We start from the raw sequence: 27,601 nt of genomic DNA on the forward strand, positions 1-27,601 counted from the left end.
TCCCAGAGTAAGTGCCAGGTGAGCAGAGCCCTGCAGGAGGGGAGAATAGGGCAGGACAGACCCTCCCCACCACTGACTCTTGCCCTCTGCCCAATTCCTGAGCATGGGAGCACATATGTTCCTGGACTGGAACAACAGCCATCTGCAGACAGAGAACACGGTCACATTTTTGGCCCTCTTAATTAGTTCTGTGGCATCAGTGTGGGAAGTGTTTCACAACAATAAGGCCTTCTGAAGTTAACGTCTACTTTGCTGAACTCGCAGAGGGAATATCCACAGAGAGGGCTCATCCTGCACTGTCACACCACACAGCCCTAAAGTCTTCGAATTTAAGGAATAAAATGACCTTCACCCAACAAAATACAGAAACCAGGCTATTGATTCACTGTGAGCTCTCAAAGTGTTATAATAACCATTTATAGTTGGGCTATTGAATGTCCAGATCATTTAAACAGACAGTCATTTTATCAGCAAAATAACAAGTAGAACTAGAGTTAGTTCCAAAAACAGAGAAAAAGCAAAAAGAAGCTTTAGGGCACAATGTCACTTTTCCCACTCTAATATAAACCTTTATGCATATATCACTTGCTGCTACCCGACTTAAAAACTCTAAGTACAAATCCTGCAAAATAAACACTGTGGTAATACTTTAAATCCCTACTACTTTTTCTGGAGTATCTTTCATAGCTAACAGGCTACAGAAAAAAAGTATTAACCTTAAGTATCATCTTTCCCCTTTAGACTTGGTATGGGTTTAAGTAATGCAAAATTCATTTATATGCATGGCAGCAAAAAGACATAATATCTTAATAAGGAAAAGCTAGTGTAGCACTGTTTATTCCAAGCACTCAGTTTACTGCATATATCCATCTCCAGCCAGCAACCAAATCCAATGTTTCTGACAATATTACTCTTCAAGGAGCATTTTTATTTCTATTGGATTATAATGAGAGTATTGGTATAACATTGAAAGTGTTTTCTACACAAACATATATTAGTGCTACATGGTAGAATATATATATATTTACACTTTATACATATTTATGTAACAATAAAAATTAAACACTTGAGACCTTGATTTTCACAACATATTTTTGTGCCCTTACCATACATACACACTATATTCCTTTTTCAAAGAAAAGTTTCCCTTTCATATAACAAAGGACCAGGAGATTAACTACAGGGCACTATATCAGAAATGAGAACAGTTCACAGAGGCACATAGCAAAGATGCTATGCATACATCTCCTAACAGAGCAATTAAAAACTTTTACATCAAGAAACTCACTGACAAAGCTTGAATACAAAATCTCATTGAGAATAATCTGAAGTGTGTGACATTTCCTGAAGCAATATGCTGGTTATAGCTAAAATATGCTTATATCAACAAGAAGACAACTTTTTTAGAGAGCAATCCACAAAGACCCTTGCTTCAATTCATTTCCTTGGTTTACCCAGAAGAAAAATGAGGTTGTTAACAAAAAGAGAAGCAATAACAAAGTAGCTTATTCCTTGCTGTTAAGGTATTGCAAATTTAGATTATAATGTTACCAGATTCCAGTTTCACAACTGTCACCTTTTCTGGTGACCCTTGCACTGACCATCACAGCTCCTTCTGGAGGCAGAGATATGCACACCTAAATAGCTGCTGGTGTGGCATTTCAGTTCCAGTGGGTGGTGGTATTACCTGCATCCACCATTTAAAATACACAAACTTTTACAGCACTTTTCCAAACATGTTTTAGGTTAATTACAAATAATAATAGCCCAATACATGGACTAGAATGCATCACCCTTTTGTCTCTTGAAAACACACTGTCTGGATACAGTAAACAAGTATTTCAGCTAATTACTTTCTACATTTCATTATTACTAACATTGCTGTTAGTTATTCCTTCATGAGATGCTATTGCAAAGACCATGAAAATGCAAATAAAATACTTAAGGTAAGCTTCTGTTTAAAAAGGCAGAAGGCATAAATCAACTTAGAACATCTTTAAAACGCTTTTGGTTGGTAATTTGGAGCAATGAGGGAACATGAAAGAGCCTGAGGAAACAACATGCCTTTGCATCCTGAGTCCTCCCTGTCCAGGCTTAATTGTTACAAAGCAAAAATGCCATTTTCCAAGTCTATGCAAAAAAACCCCATAGTTGAAAAACAACTTTTGGAAAAGAGGAAAAAAACCTGCTGCTGACTAAAATAGACACCAAGGTAACTGTTTTGATCAACAGCAAAAATTCAAAGCAACTGTTAGCTATCATCTCTGATTAAATCTCCCAAATACTTTTCTGTTTGAATATACTATTACAAATAATAAAGAGTATGTGTCTTTGTTGTACCCACAGCCATATAAAGTTGGTAACTGAATAAATGCTCACATTTAAGGGTATCATGTCACATACTTTAAAAGGGAACAACTTAAATTTTTCTTTGGTTTTACAGCAGAAATAACCTCTTCAAGGATAAGTGCAGAGGGAAGAGTAAAGACTAATACCGAAATAGCTCCTGTTCCTAACACCTTTCTGATCCTGGCTGAGACAATCTACTCGTACCTTGGACGCATGGTGGCAGCCAGCCAGCCAGATGACTGGTGACTTAATATACAAGTTCATGTGGGCTCTGGAGTCTGACACAGACAAGGGCATTAACTCTGAAGTCTCACCAATCAGCCTTGATATTCAAAAGTCATCAAATGAGGCATGACTACATTATGAGACATTTTTTAATACTTTATGCTTGCCTCCTTTTGTTCTGAACAGCTTTCACTGTAGAATGTGCTCATTAAATATGCATGCTTTTTATAGGAAAAGTTGTGATCAATTGATGCGTAGGTCAAATATGAAAAGAACTCAAATGAGTATGATGCTATGATAAATACTGTAATAGTCTCAGAATCACAGATTAAAAGACTAGCACAAATATCTATGTATCTTGTTTCATTCTACTGCTGAAGGCAGTTCTGACAATAAACAAGGCTTTGGGCCAAAATTTAGCCTTTGAGAACAATAAATATGTCTAAAATACACAAATGTGCAAGCAAAGGATATCCTGAAATCTACCAGGCAGAATGGCTGTAGTTTCATTTTGAAAGCCACTTAAAATAAAACCCAGTGGATGAAACAAAGAATCCACCCAAACATGAAGGCTCCAGCATCTTTGCTGAAAGAACAATAGCATATTACTCCTCATCCCTCTGTGTGTGTGTGTGGCTCGGCTTCGCGAACCTTATTGCAAAAGAACCATCCAGTGATTGCTGCGATCATATTAAAGAACAATTCACAGAATTATTCTTTAAATTAATCAACATTTAGACAGATTCATTTTCATATGCCAATAGTTATAAATGCTCTAATTAAATTGCTCTGCAGAAAACATTGCAATAAAAGAAATATTTCCATTAGCATAACAAAAGGCAACCAGTAAAATCACTCCCATGCACAGGCTCAAAATTTCAAATGAAAGCAATATTCCCATATAAATACTCTCTGTTTTTAAACTGAATCCACTCTAATGATATGTTTTGTAATCTGATGGCTCTCCCACGGGAGTATACATGATATTAATGAAAGCAAGATCAAATTAAACAGATGACATGATTAACAGTATTCATTTCATGCATGACTGTTTTACCGGAGAGATAAAGACCTGAAAGTAATTACCACCAAGTAAAACTCCTTCACTGACCTCTCTGCTCCCGGCTAGCAGTCCTTAGGTACTGATGCTTTGCAACAAAGACCGGTGCCTTTCATCTCCTTTACGCTACAAGCTGAGCACCTCTCCCGTTGCAAGCACACAGTACCTCTGTATCTATGTCTGTAATGCAGCATAAAGATTACTGGGGAAACCTATCAAACCGGCAGGCAGCAACCTCGGCCGCCAATAAGCGCCAGGCACATGCAGAATCCAGCACATGCTCGCTGAGGCTCCCAGGCTGGCACTGCTGCCGAGCAGGCTGCTCATCTAATTATAGCCCTCTGCCGTAGCACAGGGATGCTGAGGCACCGCGCGAGGGAACGGGAGACGGACAGATTACACCTTTTAGCTGAAACCATCAACATTTGGGGCTGTTATTTGTCTGCCTGCATCAGGGCAAAACTCCTGTTTGGGATTTTCGTTGCTGTTGTTTTTCTAAATGACTCACCTATGAGGAGGTTTGTCTCCACCTCTGAAAAAAAGGATATATTTAGGTGTGCTTTTTGAGTAGCTGACCACTTGTAGTTTGCTAGGTCTGTTTCAAGGAGACAATAAAATGCAGCAGTTTATTCTGCCAGTAGGACTTCTTCTTTTGAATGTATACATTACCATGTCATACAGCAGATCTGGGATTGGGTTTTGTACACTACTGCACAGACTACAGTGTAGCCCTCAGATCTGTGAGGCACGATACACATGCTTTCAGTGAATAGTAGCCCTACAGAAGTTAACAGGACCTCCTCTGTCCTTTACTTTTATCCGTGGGCAGATACCCAGATGATCAGAGGGCTTCTATGTGCATTGGCACATAAAGCCCTAACTAAGCTTTCATGGGGCTATGGTACAAATGCCAAGGAAATTTTTGCCATTATATAAAACAATTTCATTCATTTAGAAAATACTTTCTATAAGCAAAGACTCCTTAGATGTATGGTGAATTAACACAAGTAAGCCTTACAACCTTGCTATGCCTATCTTTTAAATATGTAAGTCCACAAAGCTAAGGAATGCTATGATCCAAGAGAACATTGTGCATTTGAAAGATGCTGAGCGCTTCTAAAGTACCAGGTAAATAATAATGAAAGAGAGATACAGGTACCTGCTGTTCAGTCTTCCTTGACAGTACATTTCAATTAATCTTCACTCTGATTAGCACAAATAGAAAAACACTCCTCTGAAGTTTCCTGTGCTCACATGGTTCATATAATCACCTAAGCTCTACATTGACCAAAAGATTTTCAAACATCAGTGACAACAGGGAAGTACACAGTCTGATTATCAGAAGTGCCAGTGCCAGCACCAGCTGTCTCTTGTGAGATACAGTACATTTTCATGACTGATGTTGCAAAAACATCATAATGCTGTAGCTTTAGGCATATACAAACTACAAGACATTTTTAAGATGTTTCACAAAGTTAAACATAAACCATATCCATAAACATTACAATACCGAGATTCTGAACCACACTGCAATAATGGGTTCTGACATGCCCATGCAGGCATTTTTCCTAATTTTTTACTCTTATCACCAGCAACATACAGTATCAGGCACAGTTGAAGCACATGATATTAAAGATTGCCTATAAACATTTTTATCTATTGTACTTACTTCAGTACAAAACCTGTATTTTCTACTACACAGAATTTTAGTAATGGAACAAGAATTTAATGTGGTAATAGTGCAAGACCATATTTAGTGACCATATGTAAATAGCTATGTCAGAGCTTTCTTAATCTACCAGTCAAAATCGCTTGGAAAGAGTCACTGTGCTAGAAGCAGATTTCATCTCTGTAAGACAAATATTCTCAAAGCTATATATGACTAGAAATAAAAAAGAAATGCAGGAATAGTGACATTTTGCTCCTTGATTCAACGTTCAGTCAACATAAGGTTTTGTGTTGCAATAAATGCATAAGGCTGCTATGGACTTCATCAGTTTTTATAAACTGTGCTTCTTTATAATACTGGAAAATTGTAAGTTTCTCAGCCACACTGCTTGAAAACAAGAAACTGTCTATTTGATGAGGAAAGGCAGGGGAGGCAGTTATATAGGGGTTAAAAACTTAATTTAAAGTCTTCAAGAGACATATAAAAAGAGATAAAGAGATGCACAATCATTTGATGATCAGATCCACAATGTTGTTTTTCTAACATTTTGGAACAGGTAGCAACACAGGAATAAGACCAATAATAGCATTTAACCTAGTCCTCGGATCCAGCTGTTGGAAATGCTCATGTTTGCCAAGCAAAGGCAAACAAACACACACACAAACAAAAAACACTCACAAACCACCAAGGCACATGTGACACATAAAAAAATGATCAAGAAAAGTTAAACAGGGATTAAAGGGGCTTCAGTTGCTAAAGGACTACCGGTTTTGGCTCCCTCCCATGCGAACTGCTAAGCTTACATGTCCCCCACCTCTGCCCAGCTGCTCCCCAAGCCCTTGCTGCTTCATCCTGCTCAGTTCCAGCACCACTTCACAGCAGCCAGCCTCCTTCCTCCTCCTCACAGAGCTGCTGGCTCCAAGGGCATGTGCAGCCCACGTCCCCAGCAAGGGCTGGTAGCAGGCTCTCAACATACCATTGCAGCAGGGTGTTTATTCCAGGAGTTGATTTCTTTTTTAAAACCTCATGATGGCAGCTGTAGATGAAGGACCCATCAACAGCTGCAAAGTTGAATTTCAAGACACACCACCTACTTGCCTCTGCACCACAATCCATATTCACTAACCCTCTGTACTTAGACTAGCAGATCAGTCAGAAGAGTCACAGTATCTGTCTCAATTTTAACACTCGTTTTTAACCACTGCAACAATATGCTGGGCAAGGAAGCTACGGAGAACTGCACAGCAGGGCTAATGTTTGGAGCCAGTGGCCATTCAAAAAAGCCCAGATTTGGCAAAGGCAGACAGTTAAAACTCCAATTAAGAACAACGCAGAGCTCCACCAGCCTGCCCTGCTACCCATGGTGATAGCACATGAGCACATGGACCAGTGACAGGATACAGCCATGTATAGGTGTGCCAGCAAGAGAAGCCAAGAGAGGTTTCATAAGGACACAGTCACGAGAGACTCCTCAAGTTCCAGAGAGGGAACACAGGTTTCATGAGGACACAGGCACAAGAGACTCCAGCAAGTCTCACTTGGAAATGAACAAATCGTGAAAGATATACAAGTTGGCCAATATTTGGCAGACTTTCATCGAAAGCAAAAGCCTGTCCCTGGCACAAGTTACCTGCTTGTGCTAAGTTTGAAGTTCCTGCTCCTCCATACAGAAACAGAAGGTCTCCACAACGTTTTTAGAAATTATAAGCAAGTTAGGCTTTCTCTAGCCCAGTTCCTTGACAGAAGAATTTGAATTAAAATTTTCCAAATCCATATGGTCTGAGGCAGATGCCCATCACAGAGGGAAGGAGAGAAGAAAACCTATGAGGGTATGATGAATTCATCATATGACACTGAAACCGGCATCTTACAGTAAAAACTGCCTAACTAGCACATTAATGAATTTTACACTTCATTTAGGCATATGTAAGTGAATTAACAAACAGATTACTATTTCGGAAACAAGTAAGTTTTTACGATGCTGTGTAAGTACTTACATATCCAATGATTTCAATAGAAGAATATTTTAAAACTTTCTGATGTGTCTGATGTATCTTGCAATTAAACAGGTTTCACTGTGGATACCACTTAAACTTTGACTTAAAATATAACAGATATTCCTTACAAACTGTTACCTCAGTTACTTAATTAGATTTTGCAAAATATACTAAACATATGGAATGAAAATGAGTTGAGCAAAAATGTTGGTGAATCAACATGCTGCATTTCTAAAGGCAATAGTGTGTATACTTCCAAGCTGTAGCCTTGAGAGGTTGAACAGAACCAAATATTCTAATGAATATTTTACTTGGCTGGATGCATTCATTAGACTTTTAGAAATAAGCTAAACCATTACTTAAGATTTTGGATGGTACTTCTGACATTTATAGAAGTTACAAGATAAGTGGACATTTTTCTTCTTCCACAATTTTTTTCTACATTTCAACTTTCCTTGCCAAAGAAATTTATCTAGCATTATTTTCTTTTTCTTTTGAAAACTACCTTTGACTTCACAATGGCTGTTTGCTGGGCTCTTTTCTTTCCTAGGAGGTATTTGGTTGTGTTTAGGAAGTCTGCCAATTGGCGTCAAACTCATCACTAGACCCACCATCATTCGTGGAGGAAAATGTGCTTGTTATGTAAACTTGTCTCTGGAAGTCACAAATGCCAGGGCCTCAAGGTCGGCACTCAGCATGAACAAACCTATTTTCATTTTGTGGAGCACAGGAACATTTCTTGGATTGATCCCAATTTTGATTGGTAAGAAGCAGCTACCTGTCTGTGTGTGGGTATATGTCAATGCTATCGATCATGTTTTTAAGCTGGACAGATAATCTGGAACTTCAGGCTTTTTTTTCAAATATGCTCATTATATCCCTAAATGCCCCAGACAGAACTCCTCTAGATGCTTGATAACAGGCAGAGATGCCTCTTCATGAATGTCAGAGATTTGCTGCAGGATGACACAAAGATCGACTCCTACAGACTAATTTTTATAGCATTCATATGCACTTTTATCTCAGAATCATAACAAAAACCAGGAAAAAAACCCCACCCACCCACATCCCTCACCTCCACAGACCTACACATTGGCAGGATCTTCACTGAAGACTGAATTGACTGAAATAAGGACACTGGTCTATCACTGCCACTTTGCAAAACCAGGGGAAGAGCAGTTAAGCTGTCAGTGAGGTGTTTCATCCTACTGCTGACAGATGTGGCAAAGAAGGATCTGAAGTGAAGCCTGCAAGAGGTTTACAGTGCTGAGCACTCACACTTTGGCCACAAAACCAAACGTGTAAGAACACTGTATTATTCTACTGATACCTGTAAGAACACCCAAGTCCCAAGCAAAAGGTTATTTTAAAGACTTCACATCACCCTGAAACATGCTTCCCTTCACATACCACTCCAACACCTCTTCATACCAATGTCAACGTTCCATTTCATCCCAAATTTCTTCTATTTTTCCTTCAGTGCCATGTTTTCTTCCAACCCTATATCATGTTTCAGCAATCACCTCAAACCATACAAATCTTTATGCCCTCTTAATCTTTCCACCCTACTTATTTTCCCACCACTTATTTCCTCAGAGCTCCCAGCAGAGATGCAGTATGAGCTGTCCATTTTGGAAGGCAATGCACCTGTCAGCACAATCAAGACCTTCTCAAGGCCAAAACATGTGTGCCTTCTAGCCACCACTTCAGAGCCTCTGGCTATCCAGCTATATGGCCACAAAGTTGATGAAACACAGAAAGGGACCACACTGTTTACAGTAAGCACAGAAATAGCCTTAAGTAGCACATCCAGGACAGGGACCCCATATAACGCATGACTGACTCACATAAAATCAATGATCATGACCCAAGCGAGTCAAAGACTGTAAAACATGTAGAAAAAAAAGCCTTTGCTTCCAACCAGTCAAGTTAGAAAGACATATTTGCAGAACGTAACAAACAGGTTCAAAAAGAGAATGAAATTTAAAAAAACACCAAAACATGACTGATGAAAGATGCTGAAATCCTAACACAGGGTATAATGGTGGCAAAATTCAACTGGTCACAAGGACATAGAGGGTTAAAACTACACTGAAACAAACCATAAAAGGGTTTCATAAGTGGAGACACATTTTTTATACTTGCTGTGGTGGAAAAGAGGGACCCTGAGAGCATCATTTAAGCCACAAAGTTGACAGACAAGTACAGATTTTCCTCCGTAGAAAAGCAGAAAAAAAGAGTTGCAATAAAGTAAGTATACTTACAGCACCTCCATATTATTAATCTTCCTCAGCACTGCTGGCATTTTCTTCTACTCTATTTAGTATCATATTTATTATGAGCACCTGACTGAAATGGGTGACACAATCTCATGCTGAGTATACTTCACATAAATATCTATAAGATTGGCCTAGGAAAACTTTAAATGCAAGTCTTTCATTAAAGGACAGGTGTAATTTTTAAAAAATGCTATGCTGTAAAGAGTGCAAAGGCTGAAGGATGAAGACTAGCATTCCTCCCTTTGAAGGAAAAACTCTGTCAGACTTACTCACTTCTGTAATTAAGAATGCTATTTCCAATTCAGAGTAGAAAGCACAGCTCCGAGGTTTTCTTTGATCTTGCATGATGAGAATGAAGACCTATCAAGCTCTCTAAACCCCATTGTGTTTTTATTCTTCAAAGACAGTTTTCCATTCTCTTACATCTCTTTATGCAGGAAGGTGTTTATGTTGAGCTGCAAGATGCAACTAGAAAGCAAATCAAGGTGGGACTGTTGGAACAAGAAGTAGCTCTTGCAGACGCTAATGCATAAAGGCGCTTGAACAAAACACTCCCCATTGCCAAACAGCTTTCTGGGAGCTCAGAGACTGCAGACCTTTGAGACTTCAAGTCTCCAGTCCACACCCATAATTCAGGGTTTCATAGCAACTCTCAGATCTTAGTACTTTACACCAGAACTGAAGATACTCAGCACAATGAATCCCAGAAGAAAACCAGCTTTGAATGCAATGCATTTGGTTATCACAGAAATCAAGGCTAATGAGTTTGAAGACAGACTACTAAATGTCAAGCCCTTTCAGCCAAAAGTAAAATAAATTCAGATTTAATCTTAGAAAGATTGTAATTAAATGACTAGAAATTGTGTCCATGTAAAACCAGCAATCGTGACCTGCCATACTGGAACCCAGTCTCAGGGTCTTCTTACAAGAAAGCAGAAGTATTTTGCTGGCCAAGATGAAAAGCCTCTCCAGGAAGAGAGGCTTAATTATTTAATAGAGCAAGCCAAAAGCACTTTTATGAAAGAGTCATCAGGACCCTTATTCAATATAATGTTCCTCAAGGAGAGCATATTTGGATCTCAGGCAGCTTGTAGACCTAGCAAGTTAAATTTTGCAGAGCTGATAAGATCCCAGACCTTTCTTCCAAGAACTGGTTTTGTCCAATCTTCTAATGCAAAATAAGCACACAAGTGACATAACAAGGGCTATGAAAAATTACCATAAATGGGGACAGATGAGTACTCACCCTTCAAGCCCAGAGACTTCCATTCCTTGTTTTCCATCCTTTTCTGAACATTTGAGCAGACACACCCCTCCCTGCTCTAAGGAGATGTGGAGAGTGATGGTCCTACCAAAACTAGCATGAGAGATAAAGAGTGGTCTGAAGAAGATGGGAAACATGCAGCAGGGAAAATCTGTCAGGTTCTGGGGACAAATTACTTCCTGATATGCCTTCTCTAACATTTTTCGGGCAACACAGCAGGTATTTTCTTCATCCTCCTTCCCTAGGCCTGGGGACAAAAACAAAGCTGCCCAATTTCTCCTCAGCACATCTCCATGGCACAGTAGCCTCATGTAAGTCACCACTTGTAATACTACTGCTGTCAATAACCACAATTTATTCAGATGGCCATTCTCATTAAGTGCCCAAACTAGATGAATCCTTTCAGACCTTTGCCCCAGCTGCAACTCTGCAGCGCTTCCAGAACAGGTTTCTAAAAGCACAAGCATTAGAATTTTCAGTTTTTAAATTAAGTAAAATGCAATTACATAATAACTTTTGTCTCACAAGCATAGTAATTCAACACTGTTTACACACACACCATTTTAGTGGGCACTCATTTTATCAAGAATTTATATCAACATAAGATTGGGAATAAAGCAGGGTAATGGCTACAGGTCTGAACCTAGTCTTTACTGTGAACTCAAATACAGTTTGTGAGCACCAATATACAGCAAGTATACCTCAGTTTCTCTAATAATGGACCCACTGAAGGACAGTACATTTTTAAGATCATTGGGTTTTCCCATTACATCAAGTGGGTGATGTCTCAGCAGTGAGTCTTCAAGTCCCAAATATGTCAGAGGTGAAAAGGGAAACCGGTAATCCCATACAACATAACTTTAATAGCATAACAGTAATCCTTTTTGTCCCTACACAAACTAGGTATGAACATGGGAGAATAAGGTCAAAAGGTGAGCACTCAAAATCAAGTGAAGTCAGAACTGAACCTTTTGGTCAGTCTCAAGTGTGTATCCTCCTGCATGTTCTACAATAATGCAGTCTTTACCAATCTGAACCAAGGAAGTCTCTTGCTCTCGAAACATCTGACTTAATCAGAATACAAAGAAAAAGCTGCTCCAAAACTATTCTGCAAAGAAAACAGACACTGGTATTTTCAAAGCAAATTCCAACAGTCTGTAGTCAAAATATACGCAGCTTTACCACAGAAAAAGGGCTGTTAAAGAAGGAAAACATCAGCAAGTTTCAAAGCTGCCTAAGTGTTTAACACTGACTTTACTTGATGTATTATTTGTATTTTATAACAGAAACAGCATAACTATGAGAAACTGCATAACTTGAAAATGTCATAATTTCTATATTCAGTTGGACTGCTGCAGGCAATCCCATCATATCCCACTCACTAGCATAAATATTCCTATTTGGAAGGACTGAGGGGAAGCAATGTAAAGAACACACTGATCAGTTCAGCATATAGGCTGCAGCATGTGCATGGCTAACCCACAGAACGTAACCATTTATCTCACTTAAAGTATTCAAGCTGTTCTGAGTACTTAAAACTTCCCCATTTATGTAATTCTGTATCTGTTTCATTTAAACCAAACTGAAACAGCTTTGAACTATTGATGTTGGGAAGAATTTAGAAGGCTCATTTTCTCTTTCAGTACTTGGATTACAATCATCTCTTGCAGTAACTAGTAGATTATATCAGGTAAAAGTACCTTCTATTATTGTTTTGCATCACATCAATAAAATGAGACCAAAACCCAACAAAATTAAATCTATGATTTAATTTTTTAAAATTATACTTTATAAGTCAGAGCAAAGAACTATGTTCAGAAGTCTGTATTCATTCAGAATTTGGGATTTAAATTGACTTTCACAGCTCTAAGAGTACATAAAGGAAAAGCTTAAAAATTATCTTTCATGTTTTGCAGTAGTTACATCATTTTTTTTAGGTCTCTGTATACATATTATTTCAACTCCTATTGATAGTGAAAGAAGAAATTTGGAGTACAACCAGAGACTCCTTAAAGTCTTCCGAATTATATCATACACAAGAATATCTCATGTTTCCCAACTCATGGCATCCCTCCAGCCTTACTGCACCTGTGTCTGAGTTCATATTTGGCAGAACCTACAGGTAACTTCCTCAAGTAAATAAAAATACAACAGGAAAAGGTAACAAACTACACTAACTGGGGATATGTGAGATGGCCTGGAGATTAAAAACATAAAGCCTAAAATCTCTAGAAGCTGCTGGCTGTCAAGGAGATGCATGTCTGTACCTGAGAAGCTCGTTATGTCAGAAAAAGGCCCAAACAGAACAAAATCAAAGAGAAATTAAAAAAGCGTGTGTCTAAAAGAAAGAGGCAACAAAACCTACATCTAACAGGTATTAATAGGCAGAGAAACTCAGAAAAAAAAAGGATGCCTCCCAGGCTGCAGTACATCTTCACTCACCTCATCAGTTCTCAAAGCCTGCTGGAGGCAGATCTACAGAACTTGTAAGGAAAACAGCAAAATTGTCATTGTTGTACAGATTATTTGCATCTCACTGCTACAAATGTCAGGGGAACTTACCTGTAACTACTCTGAAAACAAAATTATCCAGGCAATATCCTTCTCAGCAGTGATGCAAGGAACAGCTCATGCTTGCCAACTCTACTTCTTGGAGTGCGGACATAACTTTTTTTACACAGATAGATTATATTTGCATGGTCTTCAGGGCAGTCAGATGGAAAAACAGTATTGATTTCTTGTCTGAACCCCTGCAATTCAGCACTTTGATATAGTGAGCTAAAAAGGCAGACACCTCCACACATGGTTACATACTGCAGTCTCTGGCACACAGCAATTCGTTGGTGGAGGACAAAGGAAGTTAAAGCCAGGGTCATGCCTTGGCAAAGACCAATCACCAAAATGAAGGCACCACTGGAGGCAGCAGAGAAAAGACATTGTTTCTTAAAAATAGTATCACCTCCAACTGAAAAGTGTAGCCTGTTGGCAGGTGGAGTTAAGTATGCTGTGTTTGAAGGTACTGTGAAAGAAGACAGAGAACTTATCTTCCATATGCCTTGACCATTCCAAGAAAAGGCCTGCAGAGGCTGTATTTGTTAGAATACTTGGGAACACTTCCCACATTGTTGTGGGGTTTTGTTTTTTTAAACATTAATTAAACTCCCTGCAGCTTACCACTGAGAAAATGAAGCTAGAAACAAGGGTAAGATAGAACAAGGCTAAATATAAGTATAGTTACCTGATGCTTTAGATAACCAGTGAGTCATTTCAGTACTTGCATTAGAATTAAAGCATTCAAAAATTAAAGGCTGCTGGTGTGCAATCTATAAAAAAATAGAAGACTACTTTATGTATGCATCCAGGCTACACCTCAGATCCCTTTTTCCCCTCTCCTTCCCAAGACCACCTGTATTTTATAAGATGAATCATTTTATTCTTTATACAAAGATCTTTAACACAAAGAGTACCATTAATTTGAAGAGACTCAAAATATTAAGCTAACAAGATATGGAGCTATCATCATTAAGACTCTATATAAACATCTTCTCCTGCTTTCCTCAACATGATATTTAAAATGTTGACTGTGACTGAAATAGGTGAGTGCAGCAACTTAGTATAATCATGAGCAATCATTCAAGGAAATGTGATCTAATAGTTGTAATTTAAATTTATCTTGAAATCTGACTTACAGAATAAAGAAAACAAAGATAGCATTCAGGTGAGTCAACATTTTCATTACAGGCTGCCTATCACAGTGAAAACTCAAGTGAACGAGCATTGCAAAAGAAGATGTTCCTGTAGAAGCTAGTAAGATGTAACTCAAAACAATCAAAAAGTAAAGTTGTTTTATGTTGGTTTTTTCAAACCTGCACTTCAGAGTAGAACATAGAAAAGATGGATGACAAATAGAAAGCTTTACAGAAGACAAAACTTTACTGGAATAATCCACAGGTAACAGAAAACTTCATTTAGAACTGATGCAAATCTATCAAGCTTGAAAATTGGACTGATCACATCTCCAGGTAAAACCAACTAAAATCACACTGAAATTACTGATTTTTGACTGAGGTCATGTATCTTAGTCTTTCTTTACTTGAGTAGTTCACTATAGAGTGCTTCAGATCAAATATTGTTTACATGACACATGTGAAAATACTTCACTCCTCTGAAAGTTCAAAGCACATAACCTAGTATAAATTGCAAGTTGTGGCTACAACAGGAGGCAGCAATAAAAGAGACAATGTGATTTTTAATTTCTTTTTTGGTAAACAATATTAAACAGATCCATGCAGAAACATCTCTCTAAATACTTTACAGATCAGAAAACTATTTTGAAGATGTTGACCCATCCTTATAAGAGAAGGCTAATTTAGGTTGCAGATTGTGCACTTATCAAGCACAAGTATTTTTACTTAAGTCTGTTAAGAACTGTATAATTAAGAAGCTTGTTAAATTGTTGAGAGTAACAAGTTCTTCTCATTCCAAGGTGCTTTTGTAGGACGATTCAGGGACAATAGTGAAAAAATAAAGTCAGCCATCAAAAAGTACACTGAGAAATTATTTTCTTTTCTTTGTACTCTTTAGACTTCAAGAAGAGCCTAGTACTAATTCCTCTGGAAAAAAATGGATAGGAATTCTTTTCATTCACCACACCTTCTAAGAAACAAGCCTGAATGGAAGCATTTAATTTTATTGCATAGCAGGTTAAGTCTGGATCACCCACCATGACATTAGCTACCCTTATGAAGAATAAGGGCTATCTTAAATAGCTAGATTTGGTGGCATAAAGCAGCTTCTGGCAAGCTGGAAGACAACTCCAGAACTGGCAATGACAGTAGTAAAACTTCAGGACTGAAATTCTCCACTGGAATTTCACTTAAGGCTCACCATGTTTCATATAAAGAGAGCTGCTTCCCTCCAGGAAGAGCTGCTCTTGGTGCAGAAAACATGCAGCCACTGCCTTTTGACCAGCTCAATGCCCTGTATTGCTACTGGCCAGCACTAACCAGAGTTAAGTGAAAAATCCACAGTAGGCATTTAACACTTGAGATTAGCAGTCAATTTATTAATGCGACCTACTGGCCCCATATTGTACATCAAGTCCCTTATGCATCTCGTAGATGTAACAGGAGGGTTATCCCACCAAATGCCTTAACTCTGTAAACTTTCTCACTCGGACAAGGCATTTGTGTTAAGCAAAAATTAGACTGACCACAGGAGTTAAATTTAGTTACAACAGAAGATTCAAGGTAATCAGAATAGAGAAAAATAACCTCTTTCCTATATTCCATGTTTTGGGAATATTCTTCTTCATAAATTTAAATTAATCTTCCTTTAAAAAATTTTACAAAGTCAAGAATTTGGTTGGTTTTAGGTTTTACAGCTCATTTAGGGAAGTAATGAAAAAACACATACCTAGTATTTTGATAGTGTACCTCTGGCAATTAATGTATCTGAAAATGTTGTCGTCTCTGAAAATATATCCATCAAAGAAACAGCAGGAACACCTACTTTGTTTAATTATTAGGGGTGAAGGTGGATATCTGTGCATCTCCTAGGAGAATAAACTTTACAATTGTCACAGCTGAAAGAAAAGCTTCCAAAAGAACAAAGCTCGCAACTCATATGGAGTCATTTCTGCATGTTAGCATTAACTACGAGCTTATCAAACTGTTGGTTGTTGTTTGGTTTTTGTGTTTTAAAGGGTTTAATTATAAAAAAAATCAGAAGAAAAAGCTGAGGCAATACATACACATCTGACCCCTAAGTTGCCTCTTCTAAAGAAACTGACTGCAGAAATTCCTGTTGACATAAGAGGATGCTAAAGCCACAAAACTCCTTTATATGTCTGTGTGGCTTCCAGCAGTTAAGTGGCCAGAGCATCTGGGAAACAAGGGACAATTCCAGACAGGGACCACAAAGGCTATGACAACAAGTACTTCACTGGACACTATACTCCAGTGTGAATGCAACTCTCTTCTCCAGTGGACAGCTACACAAAACATTAACTCTGATTCCTGGACACTTATGTATGTTCTCAAAGATTCGTCTTCCCATCAGCATTTTCTTCATCTTATTGGCTTGGAGAGGCCTATTGAAAAGTGGGACCTGACTACTTTTTAATCTTAATGACTGCTCATCTTCCTTTTACTACTCAGAACTTTGACATTATATGATGGAAAAAGCTAAGATCACACTCCTAGGAGTTTGGGGCACCTTAAGGTTTGAGTGCCACATACAATGCAGACAAAAAAGTGCTGGAAAAGACAATTTATTTCTCTTTCTGGAGCTGATGACTGTCACTTGACCAATTCTCCAAGAAAATGCAGCACTCCAGCAAGGACCTAACTAAAGCCCAGAAATATATGAAGAAGTAGCAAGAAATAGTGAAGGTATGTTTTCAAAAATTCTTGTTAACTGAATAGAAATCTAAGACTGTGGAACGACAGTTCCCTGCATATGACTTCATGGCAAAGAGACTTTCTTGTAGTCTTTGGAGTGCAGTTACATATAGCTATACACAGAGATGTGATTGTCATTCACTGACCCCTCTCAGTATCACAAGAAGATTTGTGGTCCTCATTTTCCCCCATCATCAGCTTTATGGTTCAGCAATATCACAATAATATGTCTGGGTCTGAAATTTTCTGAGAAGTGTGAAATGAGGAGACACCAAACAAAAAAAAAAGGAGATCACTCTAGCAGTGAAAGAATGATTCATCTCTGCAAGATCTTGTTCCTTCTCCTCTCTGCCCCTTGCACCTTTACATTTCTTCACTTGCTGGCCCACCCATTGTCAGAAATACACTGCCAGGTTCTCTTGTCTCATCACTTCTCTCACAAACATTCTACAGACCTGTATTTCTCTTATTTTCTGACCTTTTTGCAATGCTAACAACACTTCAAAGTCACAGCTCGGAGAGCTGTATCTCCCTCAGGCACTTTACAGCCACATGCTGTGCACAACAGGCCCTCTCCCTCTACTTTTGCCTCTCCACCAGTCTGTCTGCAATGCTTTTTCTGAGCAAGCTTTGTTGTCCCTCCTACATTTCTGTGATACCCCTCAACCTTATGCTGATCTGCTCCCTCCCCTCCATGCCTATTCCTCCTTCCCCAAGACTTCCCACGTACACTAACCCACATGCCCCAGCTGCTTTTTAACACAAATGTGCTCATGAAGCATCTTCCAAACACAGCCCAGCAATGCTGCTGAGAAGCACAGCAACTTCAGTCTCACCACCAGGCACCTTCTTCCTCCACTTAGCCTGATTTTTCTGGATGGTGGCAGTGCACACATTTAATCTCTAAACTCTGCTACTCTAATTCTTATGAACTGGAGAAGCAGAAATGGAAGGAGTAGAAGCAGCATAAAGCCCAAGTTCAATAACAAAAAACTCTGCTAAAATGGTAAATATCAGCTGGAAGCAAGAAAAGAATAAAGACCATAGTCTCAATTATGAGTTGCTGTTATGAAACCACCTGTGATGGGGTTCTCAAGCAAAAGGTACCCCTGGAAGAATAAAACATACTACAGATTATGAACTTCCAGTAAACAGGAAATTTACTCTAACATTTTCCTCTAAGAAACAAAAGAACAGCAGGACACAAACTAGTTGAAGAAAGAAAACTGCATTTTCAACTACTTCAGCAAGCAATCAAAATGAGATCTTGCACTTTTCAGAGGTGCACATTAAATGAAAACAATATAGTCCAGAAAATGTAGTTTATTCCCCAACATTTTTCCTTTGAATCACTAGGGACATAACTATTCAAAATACAGATTGGAGGAAACAACTATTCATTTAGAAGAACAAGATTTCTACAGCTTGTAGAAAAGCCATCAAGCCTATCACATGTAACACATGATGTAGCATGTATTACCTGGCGCATAATCAGTAAGATGAGTATACACTAATGAATTCATGCATCACTATTTTTTGCATAGGAATACACTGGTATTTTTATATCCTGTAGCAGAGCTGCAGCACAGCATTAGAAAAGCTGGTGCCAGCAGAGGGAGGCAGTGGCTCTCCAGGATATGCATCTTCACATTCTCCAACTCACAGTAGGAAGCCAACAAGTTTGGTTTTGTGGAAGTGAACTCACTTCTCAGCCATTGTGTAAATGTGGCTTTAAATCAAGCTGTAATTAGATTTTGCTGTATTTAACAAAACCCCTCTTGTGCTCCTCTTTTCCAGCTCTAGACAGGAAATAAATGTATTTGTGAAAGAAAAAAGGAAAAAAAAGTTTATGCCTCTTCCTGGACCATGCCCTGGCATGCATGCAATAGTAAGTACAAAACACAAAACAATAAGCTTACAGGACACTCAATCTTCACATTATATAAGAACACAAGGATCTGTCAGCTGGTCCACCGTTAAACATCAGCTCATTATTATCAATATTTTGCTTCACCACATTAACTTTGTTAAAAGATACTAACAGTCCAACATTTGAAGGTTTAGCTTTTCTCCATAAATTTAATTTACTTGGCAGAAAACAGAAGTGGAAAACCTCTGCTAAAGACTCAGACAAATTAAGCTGCCACGTATTTCTTCTAGGGCAGATCTTTTCTTTCCCTCTTATTTTAACTCTTAAGTCATAGTATTCCACTTTACAGTAATACGTGTTGTATAAGGTGGTTTTATTTTGTTTAAATTCTCTATGGACTAAACTGCTTAATTCCACTGCACTTTACATTGCCATATGAGAAACTGCATAGCAAATGAAGTTGAGTACACTCAGAAAAGTAAACAGCTTCAATTGTATTTTCATTACAAGGCTTACAAAGAACCTTATTTATGGTGGTGTCAAGAATAGTGGGTACAATGGTAAAATGGTGCAAGAGAGTCAAGAGGACATGCCCAAGGCCACACAGCAAGTCAGCTGCTGATCGAAGAACAAAAGGTTTCTGCTCTTTATCTACATCTTCCCTGTGAGTCAGAACCTACCACAACTATGTGGACAGTTTCAGATTCCTTAGAAGAAAGGAAAAGAGACAACTGTTAATTACTTACAGATATGCAACCACTGCTTAAGTTAATTACAAAGTTACTAATTTTTAAGAAAGTCTGAAAAGTGTACCTTTTCAAAGCCAACTTATTTCAAAAATGTACACTCTAATACCCTAACTCTCTACAAATCTTGTATTATGCTGCAAGTTTTAAGACACCTTGGACTGGTTTAGACCAAGGATCATCTTGTTCTGAAGTTGGCTTGCCATTTTATCTCTAAACAGAAAAGATCAAGGTAAAAAAATTACTGGGAGTAGATTATCCTCCTACACCTGTAGGAGAATTCTTGAATTTGGTTAGTTTCGGTTGGGGGTTTTTTTAATAGCCAATACTAGGTCTTCCTGAAGCAGGATAATGAAGTTTGGTTCACTATGAACCCAAAATGACAATCAAAAAATTCTTATTATGTGTGCAGGGTTTCTGCTTCTGAAACTTATAAAACATCTGAGCAAAAGTTCACAGGCATTCATTACCCTAATCCTTACTCTATCTCTACTGATAAATAAATTCAAAATAAAATAAACATCCTGCATAAAAGAAATCTAAATTTGCTATAATCAAAGAGACTATAGGTACATGTATTTTCTCTCACCTTCTTTGACTCACAGAACAAAAAAGAGCTGGTTTATTTTTCTGGAAGTCTGGAAATTGGCACAGTATAGTGCCATCCACAACTATATGAAAAAAATTGAATATTAATTTCTAACTAAGCCAGGAAATCAGAAAACAAAAGAAGGGAGAGAAATCCCACATAGCATACCAGTGGTATGGTGCTATAACTAGGAAAGGCAAGTTTCTATACTACCTCCGAAAGCAGAAGCACACAATAGGATTAGCCTTATCTTATTTAAGTTTCTTAATAGCAGGACTGCATCATCATTCTGTTTCCAGCAGGACTCAAACTCCAACTAAGAGCAATTCTTAAAGTAGCAATAGGTGTGTCTGGCAGAGCTGAAACCAAGAGGGCAACATGAACACCCAAAACAGTTTATTCAGGTCTGACTCAAGAGGAAAAACTGCATTTCAGGCTAGACAAAAATAAAACCCAACATACCTAAAGAAGCCTCCAGACAACCATTTTTAGGTCATGCCCTGTACCTTTTCCTGCTTTTCAATTCATATGTAGGAAGGTCAGATCACAAAGTGGATTCCATTTTGGCATTTCAGATCAGGTTATTCTCCACATAATAATTAGTGCCTGTCTTCTCAACACTTGCATACTGTTTTGATAGTCTGAGAATGTTATTTTTCTTTATTTCTGAGAAGCTTTTTTTAATCCCTTTCCAGTACCAGCATCCTCAGCACACTATCTCATGCTCCATGAACTCTAGTGCAAATGCTGTAAGCATTTCTTTTCTTCTCCACAACTTTATTGCAGTGTTTACACAGGAATACAGTGCTCGTACTGTAACCATGCAAAGCAAATATTCTGTAGTAAATGTAAGCTTTATTCAAAGTGTAGCTTTAAAACTCTTTATGGCATACTCTAGCCTGGACTGCCAGTGCTAGCATAGGGAAAATGGCAAAAGAAAAGCTAAATGACGGAACTTTCACACTAACAAGAATTTTGGAACAGTCAAACGGAAATCCTATGGGGCTAAACCTATTCCCAAAATGTGTCAGCCTCTTTTTTGAATTTAACTACATTTCTGTTTCACATCAATAGTCTGAGTAGAAAGAGTTAAATCTTGTGATGAAAAATCATACAAAAAAATAAGGGAGAAGTTGAAATGCGTCTGTTCTTCCTGTAAAGATTTGTGTGTTGTTCCTTATAAGACCATTCGTTTGAAAGAGTATTCTGGGGCAGTACATCCAGTAATTTGGTGTTCTGCGACACAAGACATAATTTCCAAAATAGTAGCCAAGGGAGACATTTATGACTGTACAAACACCAAAGATCCAGATTTGCCAACCCGATTAAGTGAGATATTTTGCCAATCTTCAGGAAGCATTTCAGAAAATAAATTTAAGCTGTTGAAAATTGTTGGGCAATATCTAATAGCCAAAATCTCTCTTATTTCTAAGTTAGAAGCTGTCCTTATGTTTAAAGTAAACATTATAATCACAGTCACTGTATGTTCTCCCACACTACTATCAATAAAGTTTTTGTAGCAGTTTATACATTCAATGAATCTTTAAAAATCAGTATGTATACTATGAGTAAAACTATACAGTAGTTCAAAAATATATAAAAATGTATTAAAGAATGTTAGAAACTGCCCTGACATTCGGTACAAAACTGTTTTCACTGTTTTCCTCCAAATAAGACAAATCAGTAGTATTTATAGTTTGGCTTCACTGTACTTCCCTATCAAGCCTCATATGGTAGCCTTTTGAAAGAAAATAATGCAGCTATCAGCAACATTGCTTCTCATCTTAATTCTATTATTACCTTCTCCATCATCTGAAGGAAAAAAGGTCCAAAAAACCTCAAACCCCAGACTCTCATACAACTCAAATCCCTATCTTCCTCTTTGCTAACCAACAACAACCTGAGTTATCCCTGCAAAAACAAACTCAATTTGTCTACATCATCTTCTCAAGCTGCTTATTTACCATGAGATTGTTAAGTATATGAGAGAGAAAAATGGTTGGAGGATAAAAAAAACTGGATCAAAGTTACGTGAGAAATGGAAGTAGAACTTTTCTTTTTTTTAAAAAAAGATGAAATATACTTGTGACAAGCATCAAGTCAAGATTTTCCTTCTAGGAGAAGTTAAGCATGACCAGCACACAGACCATCAGTGACAAACCTCTCAAAGAAATATAGCATTTGAGGAGCACAGCAGCATCAGGGACCCCATTCTAAGGGCTATTTTAGAAAAGACTTTCTGCCAGGAGTAAGATGGCTGAAATCCCATCAAGTTAAAAGATAAGGAAACACCAACAACCTCTTATAGCAGAGAGTTTAAATAAAGTAGGAGGAATCAGAAAGGAAACAAAGGCATACAAGTTTGTGCACTATGAAAGTCTACACTGTTGGCTTCACTTATTAAATAAACTCCATAGTTCTATTTTAAAAAAAAATATTTTTGGACTCAGCCAAAGAACACTGTTGCCTTTTACATCTTCTAGCAGTAGAAAAATCAACGAGCATTTATGTTCAGAGCTTATTCTGTACAAAGTTAAAAATTATTATGCTAGCCCTTAATGCTTATACTGAAGGAAGGTCTGTTTTTTGGTGTTGCCTTTATTTCTTTTTTGTTTAATGGGGGGGGGGGGAAGACTCCACTGAAAGGCACACATGGCCATGTACACAGATCTGCTTTTGCTGCTATCACTACCACAGACTTAAGTACTTTAATTCAGGAAAAGTAGAAAATCACTGAGCGATTTCAGAACAAAGAAATCGTAAACCCACTGAACTTGCTATTTTGAAATCCAATCTAGTATTAATGGCAATAAAGCAAAGAATAAAATCCAACACCATGATATCTCAAAGACAGAACGATGCCTGAATAAATCAAATTCACCAGTTCTGGTTTGTGGTACAGAAGTTTACATTGAATGCAGCTGGATCGTGCTCAACTAGCCAGCTCCCACAGCAGCACCTCCAAGCTGTATTGATTTCCAGGGAAGAAAAGGCACTGTAAATCTGCTTGAGCAGCATTGCGTCATAATTTTGGTTGAAGAAGTAAATTAAATGTTTTCCATTAGTATGGTAAAGAAGCTATACAATTTTGGTTTTATTTCAAATAGAGTCTCAGGTTACGGAACACTTTAGCTAACTCTGTGGCAAGGACGACATGCTTCGTGTTTGTAAAGCCAGCAATTCATGCTTATGTGAAAACAGATGTGTGCACTGCGCAGTTCCCAGGGTTGTGCAGGGTTTTTTTAAATGTGTTGCTGTTGATTAAAAAAGACTCTGCTTTTCAGTTAAATCATGGAATACACTGAAGCAGAAACAAAATGTTCTTGCAGAGAAGGGGGAAGAGGGGGAGAGTAAAGGGTTGGGAGCAGAAGAAAACTTTAAGGGAATAAAACCCCCACACACAGAGCAGGGTATGAGCAATGCTGTAGTACAGCAAAGAGCAGCACAGTCCTGAGAAGCAATAAGCATAACATTATTTGAGGTAATAAGAACTCCTTAATAAATTATTCATATAATTTACAACAACAGTTACAGCTGCATTGATGAAAAAAAAAGAATCTAGGGCAAATATAAAATCTTCACAACTATGAAGTGCTCTTGATTTTCCCCAGAACTTTTGGCTGTCTCATATCATGTGTTTCTGGTTAGCAACAAGCCCCTCCAACAAAGGGCAACAAGAGACAGAAAGGCACAGAACAAACTGCCTTGCTGGAAGCAGTGACAGCATTCAAGGCTGCATTTCAATCCGGGCTGCTGTGCACCACCAAAAACTGACAGTACACTAACACTGTTGTACATGAAAACTAATCACTACCACCCCACTTAGAGACATCCATGCACCCCATGGGATTATAAGGATACTTTCTAGGAAGTCTTTACTCTCTCAATGCATAAAATGGCACTTCAAAAATAAATAAATATTTAAATAACTTTCAGAAGAAATACTGCATTTTTTAGTGTATGGTTATCGCAACTTGTATTGTTTTGTGTACTCCTAAGGGAAATGCAACAAAAGCAAACATTACAGTGATAAGTACTTCTGGTTTGGTTTTTCCCTTCAGTTTGAAATCACTGTACAATCAATATCGTCAGTTTTTCTGTCCTGTCTTGAATACAGTGTCCTCAGTTGTTCAAGATGACCTTGCCAGTGGACTGGAGAAATACAGTTGCAATTGGAATCAAAGAACTGGGAAGCAGAGAGAAAGGGCATGGTGTAACAAAGGCATGAGGGGGCCTAACTGTGCTTGGTGGTCTGACTCCCAGGCATGTGCAGCAGATCATGAGAGAAGGTTATGAGTTGAAATGCTGACAGTGCTAATGGCAAAACTTTTGCCGATTTTGATTCTACTCTATGGATAGTAGGACAATGAACTTTGGCCTCGTTTAGAGCTCTAATTTCAGTCTGAATTAGAAAGATCAATAAAGGATTAACTAGAAAAATCTGCAATTCTTCTCAGATGAATCAAGAAGTATTTATTTAAGAGGCCATCCAACAGTGAAGTTAACACCTTGAAACATCTATTTTTAAAAAGTAGAGGAGTTGGCAGACCTTTAGAAGTACCTACATTAAATCTTGAAGAAATCTGCAGAAAACATTTCCACTACTACTCACTTTTTTCAGCCAACTCTCTACACAAAATTCAATTAATCTTGCCAGTATGAAGGACAGATTCTGCATATATCATCACTACATTCAAAATCGTGGCAAGATAACAAAACCATAGCACAGTCAAATCTCCCAAAGTGCCTGGGACTGCAGCATTGAGAGGTTCAACAAAGTTCTTGGTGTTACATTTCTTTTTCTTCCACCAGTATTTGTCCTTTACAAGCAAGAATAGGTTCCGGGTGACCATACTAAGAAATAACTACAGTGCTCATAAACAGAAATTCATCATAGGCAAACCTCATTCTTCTCCCGTTGCTGAAGATATAAGAGAGTGTTTGCATATTTTTGTGGCCACTCAAAGCAACCTCTGAATACAGCAGTTAAAGTGGGATAGGCTTCTAAAAACAGCATGCTGTAGAGCTCAGAAACAGCCTGATCTCTTGTGAACAAAGAACTGCAGATATATCATTCTACTAATAACATAAGGAATTACTTCTAGCTCTAACCTACAATGCATTATGTTGTTTCCCCCTCCAGCATTTGCTACTACTAACATTTGTACCAGGTAGCAAAGAGCAATACATACAAACAAAGGAGAGAGCTCAGATATGTATTTGTGTATTTATTTAGCGAGAAAAAAAGTCCTTATTTTGAAAATGGTATCAGCCAATTCAATTGACTTGAAAAATAAATCATTTTACCTTGATGTATGATTTGTGAGCTCCTGTGAAGGATGTCTGGCCTGTTAGGAGGTCTTCACCGTTAACAGAGGTCTCCAGATGAAGCCAGGTCTCTCTACCCTGGAACTCCCAGAGGCTCCCTGCAGCAACGCCTTGGAAACACAGCAACAGAGAAACATTTAGCTTCATCACCATCATGTGTCATCAAAGCCACAGTTTTAGATGGACAACAAGTGACCCTAAAGGCTGAATTTTGTCTTAAATAATGTAGATTCCAGAAACCAGAACCCTGCATCTTCTTTTGGAGACCGAAAGGTTGCAAAGAGGTAGTTACCAGCACTGGACATGCATTCAGTCAGCTGTAGATGGTCTCTAGCATTTATATTGCCAGTCCTAACACCATCTTTAACATGTGACCTACAGGCATCTGCTCTGAATTTCTGTCATGTCATTATTTTCCCCATGTTGAAACTGCTCAGAGACATGCCTTGTAAATGCTTCAGAGCAAAGAGCACAAATGTTACACATTATCTTCTCAGGGAAGTCACAGTGTGCTGTGCCACTGCAGGCAAGAAACAGCCTGCAAACCATCTAACCTTCCTGCACATGACCTTCCCCCAGTTGACAAAGTAGTCCTTGTTAAATATCCACTCTAAAACACTGTCTTATGCTCAGAAAAATTAAAAATAAAAATCCCTAAGTTCCAGCACCAGAAGAGAAGGATAACAACAAGACTGCCCTCCCGAAATGAATGTGTTTCGCCACTGCTTTTCACATGCAAAACAACCGTGCAGAATTTAGTAGGTTACAAGACATGACCTAAATCCTTGTTTACGTTCTTTTTCTCAAAATGCCACCTCAGGTAAGATCAGCTCTAATTATACAGAAAAGTACGTGGGTACATGTGATTTCTGTGGTTTAGCTTTATTTGACAGTGTGTGGTCAAGCACCCTTACTGTCACAAGCAGATGGCACAGCAGCTTTTTTTAAGCAAACAATTCTGAGCAGTTTCAAATTATTTTCATTTTCTAATCAGCTATTCACTCTAGAAACAGGACTGCAATCAGGTTACAGACCACATGGTGAAATACAGGATTCCTTTAACGAACACTCAAAAATATGAGCAGAAACTGTTTAAGCGGAAATTCAAGAAAACAGTTGTCTCATACAGTTAACACACCAAATGGGCAGCATATTTGTTATGTATCAATTACTTTGGGCTTCATCACTCTCAATCTTTAGGGAACTTGACTTGAGTTTGGGTCTTGACATTAGCACACTGAAGACAGGGGTGGGTTTGTGCTGGGAGGGTGGATGAAGGCCCGCTTTGGGAGACTGGCCACCTTCGAAACAGTTGTACAACAGAAACAAGCAACAACGGGGGGGATTTCAGACCGATGGGTATCTTCATGTAAATGGTTATAAATTAGAAAAAAAAAATAACAAGAGCAAGATGAGGATATAATCATATTCAGAGTAATTATATTCAGAGTGACATAGCATTACAGCTTCTCTGTTATTACAGACCTGCTTAGTATTGCTATTCTGGTATTTGATAAATGAAAAAAAAATTAAGAACATGGTAAGAAAAAAAAAGAGATGTTTTCCAACCTTGTCTTTTTTAATACAACAAAGCACAACATATTACCAATCAGAAACACACTCTTATTATTACAATTTTTTCTGACATTCCCAATTACTGTATTTTAAGAAGTAATTCCGAAGGATGGCTCCTTTCAGTCTCAAAACCAAAGCAACTTTTCAAGCAAAAGGATGGGAGCAACTCACAGTTTAAGATCCCTGTAAGTTCACATATGACCAGTCAGAGGGAAAAAAGTGAACATGGCAATTAATTGCAGCTAGTAA

At 38.1% G+C, this 27,601-nt stretch overlaps 1 protein-coding gene across 3 annotated transcripts in view; it reads right to left on the reverse strand.

Annotated features, from left to right (window-relative positions):
* Positions 1 to 27,601, reverse strand: part of FAM110B (family with sequence similarity 110 member B) — a 114,984-nt gene that overhangs the window by 58,425 nt on the left and 28,958 nt on the right. For 2 of the 3 annotated variants that reach the window (XM_071553103.1, XM_071553106.1), the window contains one exon: positions 25,757 to 25,887. The gene's annotated coding sequence lies outside the window, so the exon portion shown is untranslated. Of the gene's footprint in view, positions 1 to 3,685; positions 3,827 to 25,756; positions 25,888 to 27,601 lie in introns of those variants that run through there. The other variant, XM_071553104.1, reaches the window with a different exon arrangement.

The sequence above is a fragment of the Pithys albifrons genome, chromosome 4 (assembly GCF_047495875.1).
Source record: "Pithys albifrons albifrons isolate INPA30051 chromosome 4, PitAlb_v1, whole genome shotgun sequence".
In the NCBI taxonomy this organism is placed as follows: Eukaryota; Metazoa; Chordata; class Aves; order Passeriformes; family Thamnophilidae; genus Pithys; species Pithys albifrons.